This window comes from Oncorhynchus gorbuscha, unplaced genomic scaffold (genome assembly GCF_021184085.1).
Source record: "Oncorhynchus gorbuscha isolate QuinsamMale2020 ecotype Even-year unplaced genomic scaffold, OgorEven_v1.0 Un_scaffold_7:::fragment_6:::debris, whole genome shotgun sequence".
NCBI classification, from domain to species: Eukaryota; Metazoa; Chordata; class Actinopteri; order Salmoniformes; family Salmonidae; genus Oncorhynchus; species Oncorhynchus gorbuscha.
This window is the reverse complement of record NW_025745510.1, coordinates 52514-62571: the sequence shown is the minus strand read 5'-3', so window position 1 is coordinate 62571 and position 10058 is coordinate 52514.

The following is a 10058-nucleotide window of genomic DNA, read 5'->3' as shown; positions in this document are numbered from 1 at the left end:
AACTTCAAAACTCAAAAGATCAGACAATGACTCTTCTGTTTCCCCACTCTCGCCACCCTGTCTGCATTGCATCAAACGACGAGCATCACCGGGAATCTTTGCCCTCAGCTGGTCAACGTTTATATCTACTGCTACTCCAGCTATCACTCCTTTCATTGGTGCCCTTTTCTTGAGAATGAAACAATTAACTTCTCTTGCCCCCATTCATTTTACTTCGAGCGCATTCTTCCTCTGCCCAACAGAAACACAAACAATTATCACTAGACCACATGACCTAACAATTTTTTCACCCACCGTGAAACCACAAAAGGATCAGCAAAAAGGCAAGAGTTCACTTTTTCCATACACTTCACTCCTACTGTCACAGACTCTTCTTCATCCTGATCCTCGGTGCATACCTCAGTCTCAGATAACTTTACTGCACCTACCACCTCCGATTCTTCACCCTCATTCACTCCTCCTGTCTTCAGCTCCCTCTGCTTACACTTTCTACCATTCTTTTTTTACAAACCATCTCCCTTTTTTCCACCATTTTTATCTGACTCTTCTACCCTCACTCTCTTAGACCTCTTCTCCCTCTCTTTTTCCCTCCATTTCTTCTCCGTTTACCAAGTACACGTCTCCTTATGATAATATTGCCCCTCCATCCCTGACACCCATCTTGTACTTGCTTTCTTTAGGGACTCCATTTTCCCCTTACGGATTTCTGCTCATGTCCCCCATAACGTGCCTACAACAACCCAAATAGTTACAAATTTCGTTGACACACGTCTTGGCTCGGGCATGAAAGAAAGCCAATGTAATCATGCAGCGCCTGAGCGTCAGTATCAGATCCCCCATCCCTACACCATTGAAGTTAACGTCTAAAATGGTCAAGGTTAGGGACATCCCAAGGATCACAGATACCACTGACTGGGCTGCAGTGCTCATCTGTGGTGCCATCACATCCTTGATGGATGATGAATGGATTCGCTGGCGCCATCTATCACCCCGGACTGTAAGTCACCTTAAATAAATAGTGTTCTTATTCTTTGCAATTGCAAAATTGTGTTTGATAAATATTGCAGTTAGAGCCTGGTGACCTAACCTGAGGGCTTTTTGCGCTATCATGTCAACCAACTTAGCACAAGGGCTACCAAGAACTTGTCTGCATCAGATTTGTTGATAAGTTATTTTATTGCTGAGGATTTAATAAAAAATATAAAAATAGAGAGAGTTAATTGCTGTTATTGATGCCGTGTTCATGTGCTAGTCAGAACTAGGAAACTCTGAAATGTCCAACTTGATAACTGGATGAAAGTGGCACATGTATAACTACAAACAGTATCGGTGTGTGGGTAAAATCACTGGGAAGCAAAGCCAGGAAAAGTATTACAACATATGGTGTGATAATTGTATTCTTTGATCTATAACCCATTTGTTCATACGCCACTGTGATATACAATTAATGTTGAGACAACAAAAAGACAACAGTCACACAGTGGCGGAATATATTCAACCTCGCATACGTTTGTTTCATCACAAAACCGGAGAGCAACATCTGTCCATTGAAGTCTGCAAAGCAAATATTGCATGTAACAAACAAACAATTTAGTTAAACTACTGATTTAGAACCACAGAGAGTTACTGCAAGTCAGCACAAAGACAAGAGGAGCACTGCCTCCGCTATTCCAGCTCCATTTCAACTTAAACATCATCAAATCAACTAAACTATAAATTCTTAGTTTAATACTGTGAAAGCAAACTTAAAGATACCAATCACTGTTGCTAAATATCCATTTTATGTGTGTGTGCGTGGGCAAGTAAAAAAAAGTTGACTCACCCTACTTGTATACTAGAGAATGCCATGAGTGTGCAAAGCTGTCATCAGCTGTGTCATTTCATAGTTTTCAAAAATGTAGAAAATAATACAAAATAAAGAAAAACCCTTGAATGAGTAGGTGTGTCCAAACCTTTGACTGGTACTTCCACACATTTTTGAAACTGGTACCGGGCCACCTGTAGTACCGAGGCGTGTGTCCTAGAGCATTCCTGAACATGGGGTGAGACATTCTTACTAATCTGCTAGAGAACCAATTGGGATTTAAGTATAACCTTTGTATGATTGAAGCCTTTAGTGAGAGGTCTGATGCTTTAATATTTAATAATTTCTGCCCTCAGAATTCATATTCATTATATAAATAGGCCCGTTTAATTTTGTCTGGCTTGCTGTTCCAAATAAAATGTAATATTTTTTGCTCACATAATTTAAAAAACAAGTTGCTAGGTGTAGGCAAGGCCATAAGCAAATAAGTAAACTGGGATATGACTAATCAGGGTGATTTTTCCACAAATAGGCAGGTATATCCCTTTCCATGGTATCAAGAGGTTATCTATTTTTGCTAACTTTCTATTAAAATGTATTGTAGTGTATTTAGATAATTTCTTTCTTTCAGGATATGAATACAGAGTATGTCCACTTGACCATCACACTATTTTATTGGTAAACTACACGGTAATGAAAAGGTTGTATTTTATAGTGATCCAATACATAATATTGAACACATCATTTGGTTGTAATCCAGAGAGGTTAGAAAAAATATCTAGATCCTCTATGAGGCTGTAGAGGGATCCAAATTGTGGATTTAAAAGAACATGAACATACAATGACACCTTTGTTTTTAAGCCCTGGATTTCTAGCCCCTTGATATTATTGTTGGATCTGATTTTAATAGCTAACATTTCGATGGCCATAATAAATAGATATGCCGATAGTGGACAACCTTGTTTTACTCCTCTTGACAGTTTATAACTTTCTGAGATGTTGCCATTATTTACTATTTATTTACTATTTTAACCCATTTTACAAGTGATTCTCAAAAATTCAAATATCCCAGCATTTATATATAAACTCCAGTCGTACTTTATCAAAAGCCTTTTCAAAGTCAGCTAGGAATACCAAGCCTGGTTTTCATATAGAGTTCAATTGTTCCCATTATTTGTCTTATATTATCTCCAATGTATTGTCCATGTAAAGAACCTGTCTGATTAAGACAAATAATATCTGACAATATGTCATATTCTTTTTGTCCAGACGGTATTAGATACAGTACATGGCCTACAATTACTGAGACAAAGGGCGCTGTTTCCCTTGCTTGGATGATTTAATTATTATTATTATTATTATGAAGAAAATGAAACTGTTTAAGTCATAACTAAAGGCCTTTCATAAAGAGGTTGTCATGATTGACTGTGGCACATATTTCACACGTATTGCTTGTTACAGAAGACTACTGTTGTACATTGAATATCCATTCATCCCTGTTACACCTTTCTTTATGTGTTGGCTCTCTATGTCTGTACATAGTGTGAAATGTGGTTTCCCTAAAGTTATTACACCCTAAACCTGAATCTGAAATTACCTTTAGGATATTTCTATTACTATTACTTTGGGGTTTACTTTGGGGTTCTAATCTCCCCCGGTGTACATGCACCGAACATCCATAGGCTGGAGCCACTTGGAAGCTCGGTGCATGTACATATAAAGAGAACTAACTAGGAAACTCACATTTACATTTACATTTAAGTCATTTAGCAGACGCTCTTATCCAGAGCGACTTACAAATTGGTGCATTCACCTTATGACATCCAGTGGGACAGTCACTTAACAATAGTGCATCTAAAACTTAGGGGGGGTGGGGTGAGAGGGATTACTTAACCTATCCTAGGTATTCCTTAAAGAGGTGGGGTTTCAGGTGTCTCCGGAAGGTGGTGATTGACTCCGCTGTCCTGGCGTCGTGAGGGAGTTTGTTCCACCATTGGGGGGCCAGGGCAGCGAACAGTTTTGACTGGGCTGAGCGGGAGCTGTACTTCCTCAGTGGTAGGGAGGCGAGCAGGCCAGAGGTGGATGAACGCAGTGCCCTTGTTTGGGTGTAGGGCCTGATCAGAGCCTGGAGGTACTGAGGTGCCGTTCCCCTCACAGCTCCGTAGGCAAGCACCATGGTCTTGTAGCGGATGCGAGCTTCAACTGGAAGCCAGTGGAGAGAACGGAGGAGCGGGGTGACGTGAGAGAACTTGGGAAGGTTGAACACCAGACGGGCTGCGGCGTTCTGGATGAGTTGAAGGGGCTTTAATGGCACAGGCAGGGAGCCCAGCCAACAGCGAGTTGCAGTAATCCAGACGGGAGATGACAAGTGCCTGGATTAGGACCTGCGCCGCTTCCTGTGTGAGGCAGGGTCGTACTCTGCGGATGTTGTAGAGCATGAACCTACAGGAACGGGCCACCGCCTTGATGTTAGTTGAGAACGACAGGGTGTTGTCCAGGATCACGCCAAGGTTCTTGGCGCTCTGGGAGGAGGACACAATGGAGTTGTCGACCGTGATGGCGAGATCATGGAACGGGCAGTCCTTCCCCGGGAGGAAGAGCAGCTCCGTCTTGCTGAGGTTCAGCTTGAGGTGGTGATCCGTCATCCACACTGATATGTCTGCTAGACATGCAGAGATGCGATTCGCCACCTGGTCATCAGAAGGGGGAAAGGAGAAGATTAATTGTGTGTCGTCTGCATAGCAATGATAAGAGAGACCATGTGAGGTTATGACAGAGCCAAGTGACTTGGTGTATAGCGAGAATAGGAGAGGGCCAAGAACAGAGCCCTGGGGGACACCAGTGGTGAGAGCGCGTGGTGAGGAGACAGATTCTCGCCACGCCACCTGGTAGGAGCGACCTGTCAGGTAGGACGCAATCCAAGCGTGGGCCGCGCCGGAGATGCCCAACTCGGAGAGGGTGGAGAGGAGGATCTGATGGTTCACAGTATCGAAGGCAGCCGATAGATCTAGAAGGATGAGAGCAGAGGAGAGAGAGTTAGCTTTAGCAGTGCGGAGCGCCTCCGTGATACAGAGGAGAGCAGTCTCAGTTGAATGACTAGTCTTGAAACCTGACTGATTTGGATCAAGAAGGTCATTCAGAGAGAGATAGCGGGAGAGCTGGCCAAGGACGGCACGTTCAAGAGTTTTGGAGAGAAAAGAAAGAAGGGATACTGGTCTGTAATTGTTGACATCAGAGGGATCGAGTGTAGGTTTTTTCAGAAGGGGTGCAACTCTCGCTCTCTTGAAGACGGAAGGGACGTAGCCAACGGTCAGGGATGAGTTGATGAGCGAGGTGAGGTAAGGGAGAAGGTCTCCGGAAATGGTCTGGAGAAGAGAGGAGGGGATAGGGTCAAGCGGGCAGGTTGTTGGGCGGCCGGCCGTCACAAGACGCGAGATTTCATCTGGAGAGAGAGGGGAGAAAGAGGTCAGAGCACAGGGTAGGGCAGTGTGAGCAGAACCAGCGGTGTCGTTTGACTTAGCAAACGAGGATCGGATGTCGTCGACCTTCTTTTCAAAATGGTTGACGAAGTCATCTGCAGAGAGGGAGGAGGGGGGAGGGGGCGGAGGATTCAGGAGGGAGGAGAAGGTGGCGAAGAGCTTCCTAGGGTTAGAGGCAGATGCTTGGAATTTAGCGTGGTAGAAAGTGGCTTTAGCAGCAGAGACAGAGGAGGAAAATGTAGAGAGGAGGGAGTGAAAGGATGCCAGGTCCGCAGGGAGGCGAGTTTTCCTCCATTTCCGCTCGGCTGCCCGGAGCCCTGTTCTGTGAGCTCGCAATGAGTCATCGAGCCACGGAGCGGGAGGGGAGGACCGAGCCGGCCTGGAGGATAGGGGACATAGAGAGTCAAGGGATGCAGAGAGGGAGGAGAGGAGGGTTGAGGAGGCAGAATCAGGAGATAGGTGGGAGAAGGTTTGAGCGGAGGGAAGAGATGATAGGATGGAAGAGGAGAGAGTAGCGGGGGAGAGAGAGCGAAGGTTGGGACGGCGCGATACCATCCGAGTAGGGGCAGTGTGGGAGGTGTTGGATGAGAGCGAGAGGGAAAAGGATACAAGGCAGTGGTCGGAGACTTGGAGGGGAGTTGCAGTGAGGTTAGTGGAAGAACAGCATCTAGTAAAGATGAGGTCGAGCGTATTGCCTGCCTTGTGAGTAGGGGGGAAGGTGAGAGGGTGAGGTCAAAAGAGGAGAGGAGTGGAAAGAAGGAGGCAGAGAGGAAAGAGTCAAAGGTAGACGTGGGGAGGTTAAAGTCGCCCAGAACTGTGAGAGGTGAGCCGTCCTCAGGAAAGGAGCTTATCAAGGCATCAAGCTCATTGATGAACTCTCCGAGGGAACCTGGAGGGCGATAAATGATAAGGATGTTAAGCTTGAAAGGGCTAGTAACTGTGACAGCATGGAATTCAAAGGAGGCGATAGACAGATGGGTAAGGGGAGAAAGAGAGAATGACCACTTGGGAGAGATGAGGATCCCGGTGCCACCACCCCGCTGACCAGACGCTCTCGGGGTGTGCGAGAACACGTGGGCGGACGAAGAGAGAGCAGTAGGAGTAGCAGTGTTGTCTGTGGTGATCCATGTTTCCGTCAGTGCCAAGAAGTCGAGGGACTGGAGGGAGGCATAGGCTGAGATGAGCTCTGCCTTGTTGACCGCAGATTGGCAGTTCCAGAGGCTACCGGAGACCTGGAACTCCACGTGGGTCGTGCGCGCTGGGACCACCAGAGTAGGGTGGCCGCGGCCACGCGGTGTGGAGCGTTTGTATGGTCTGTGCAGAGAGGAGAGAACAGGGATAAACAGACACATAGTGTGTTAGGCTGAGAAACATTATTTAGATGGCTGCTTGAAATGTACAGAATGCGAAGGGACCTTGTTTCTAACACACACACACACACACACACACACACACACACACACACACACACACACACACACACACACACACACACACACACACACACACACACACACACACACACACACACACACACACGCACACACACTCCCAGACATTCCTGCTTCATAGATAACAACCCTAAGGGCAATAAAATAAGGGGTGTGGGGGCCATACTCTTTGAAATGTTCAAACACATCCCACCCAGTTCAACCAGGTCCCTGCACATCAATCATCATGACTACTTCAAAGGAATAGATACAATATATACATAATTTCACACACCCTCTAAGGCTTGAAAACAGGAACAGGATGTCCTGACCGGATGCCCAAATATGGGCACTCCCAGAGCACGTGATCCTGACATAGGGTCATAAATCATACGTTTGACACTCCCTCTAAGGCGTGAAAACAGGATGTCCTGACCGGATGCCCAAATATGGGCGTGCACACGTCATCCTGACATAGGGTCATAAATCATACATTTGATGTGTGCCGTCTACTTTATTCTCTCTCTCATGGTTCTCACTCCCTTCCATAGATTTACACAGTAATTATGACAACTTCCGGGTGATGTCCACCAACCTATCAGAGGTCTTGCAGCATGAACTGACATGTTGTTCACCCAATCATTGGATCAGATAATGAATCTTGTACTGAAAGCATAAAATACATCTAGCTAGCACTGCAGTTCATAAAGTGTGGTGTGTAGTTGACTCAAAGAGAGAGAAAGACAATAGTTGAACAGTTTTTTAAAAATCTTCCAAAATGAAGGAGAAGCAGGAGAGAGAGTGCAAGAAAGATTTTGTCATTTTTTTTCACTTTAATTTCACTGCAGCTAGCTAGTTTAGCTTACTCAAGGACCCGGCTCAAACAGAGGGATGCTATGTTAGCTAAATGGCTATGACTATCCAACACAACACTGGAACTCATCAAAGTCAAGGTAAGCTTTTGGTTTTACTAATGTATTGCCACCAGGGCCCGCCGGTGTAACTGCTATACTGCTTTCTTACTGTACACTGTACTGCATGATTGTACCTGAATTTGTCCAATAGAAACTCTTGTTTGCAACTGTTGGACTAATGACTAAACACCCTAGATCAGCTAGATATAGGCAAGAGTGTGCAAAGCGGTATTGAGTGTGTCACTGCCTGTCACCTCAATTTTCTCTCGACCTGTGTGCACCTAAGTTATAAACTTCCATTCATAGGCTTGGTAGTAGCAACCTCATGATGGGTATAGGGCAAATTCGAGTATCATGTAGTGGTCTAAACCTATCGATGTTACATTGAGCTGGGAGAATGAAATATGAATGACAGTCATCCAATATGCTGTAATAGAAATAAGGCCATGCTCGTGAAAAAAAATGCGTCCTCCAAACTCCACTGGTACAGTCATTATTACTCATCTTTATCAGGGGGTCAATCATTTCGCACCCCACTGTATGTTATGGAGTTGTGTTGAGTAGGAGGAGTGTCACGACTTCCGCCGAGGTTGGCTCTCCTGCCCGTTCAGGCGGCGGTCGTCGTCACAGTCCTACTAGCCACTACCGATCCCTTTTCGTGTATCTGTTGGTTTTGTCTGATTGTTTTCACCTGTGTGTTGTTTAGTTAATTAGTGTCTGTATATAATGTAGGTTGTCCCGCCATTGTTTTGTGTGGGATTGTTTATTTTGTCATTTGTTTCGTCTGTCAGTGTTTTTGTGTTTATTATTCTCCGGTTAGTCTGTTATCCCTGTTTGTATTTGGGTTGACCGTGTTTATTTTGTTCACCGGAGAATAAACTTATTATCTCTATTTGTTCTCTGCGCCTGTTTCCACCCACCTTGATTAGACGTGACAAGGAGACTTTTAGCTAATCTATTGTCACATGCGCATCCTCCTTATAAGGCCCACACAGACTGTACGATTTTAGCCATCTTATTCCACAATGTTGCCATCCCAGACAAAATGTCCACATCGTGGGAAAATTCTGAGCATGCACTACACATTTCCAATTTCCTTGTCCTAAATGTTTCCTTCTGTCCATCCTCAACCCCAGGACATGGGTGCTCACATTGCATGGTGATTCTCTAGTTGATTCTCTAGTCTCTCAGTTGTTGTAGGAAAAAAATGGCAACACGCTAAAAGCAGTCTGCTTTATTAGTGTGCACAATTATTATGTTCAGAATCATCAAAAAAGAGACGGAGGCGCAGAATATGGACCCACAAATGGTTGGTCAGACATGGAACATATGGACTCTCTATTCTACACAATACAACTTTTAATATTGAAAAGGCAGCTGAGTTCTCGCCACAGCTCCACTAGTCAGCCTGGTCTCATAGACTAGAAGTAACATAGTAAACTTAAATCTGAGTACACTAAAATTTGGATGATATGGTATATTTGGTATGGTTACATTAGACAGATGGTTACTTGAGGCAAAAACTTAAGTAAGGTGGTTTGGTGTGTGTAACCCAAACATCTAGCAACCCAAAGGTTGCGTGTTTGAATCTCATCACGGACAACTTTAGCATTTTAGCTGATTAGCAATGTTCAACTACTTGCTACTTTGTAACTACTTAGCATGTTAGCTAAATCTTCCCCTAACCCTAACCTTAACCCTTTAACCTAACTCCTAAACTTAACCTTAACCCAGCCCAGCTAATGTTATCCAGCTAGCTAATGTTAGATACCTAGATAGATTTCTTAACATATAGTACATTTTTCAAATTCTTAACATATTGTACGCTTTTTGCAAATTCATAACATACAGCATAATAAGTGTAACGGATCTCTTCGTCATCTGATGACGAGTATCAAATATGGTAATTGTCCATGTTAATTTATTAACTGAACACACAAAACAAAATAACGAAGTGAATGGAAGAAACGAAACAGTTCTGCAAGGTGACATACACTAAACAGAAAACAACCACCCACAAACAAGAGTGGGAAAACAGGCTACCTAAGTATTGTTCTCAATCAGAGACAACGATTGACAGCTGCCTCTGATTGGGAACCATACCAGGCCAAACATATAGAAATATAAACACAAAAACAAAACATAGAATGCCCACTCCAACTCACGCCCTGACCAACCTAAAATAGAAACATACAAAAGGAACTAAGGTCAGGACGTGACAATATGAAATGGGGGAGGGATATCCACAAATTAATACATACCATACGAAATGTAACATATTATACTAAATGTAGTGTCTTAGATTTACTTACAGAATAATACGAAATGCTCTGAGACCAAGTTGCAGCATCCTAGACAGAGTTGGCCTACCAAAGCAGAAAAATGTAAGCTTTAATTGCTGTCTAATCTTCATCCATGGCTTAACCCAATG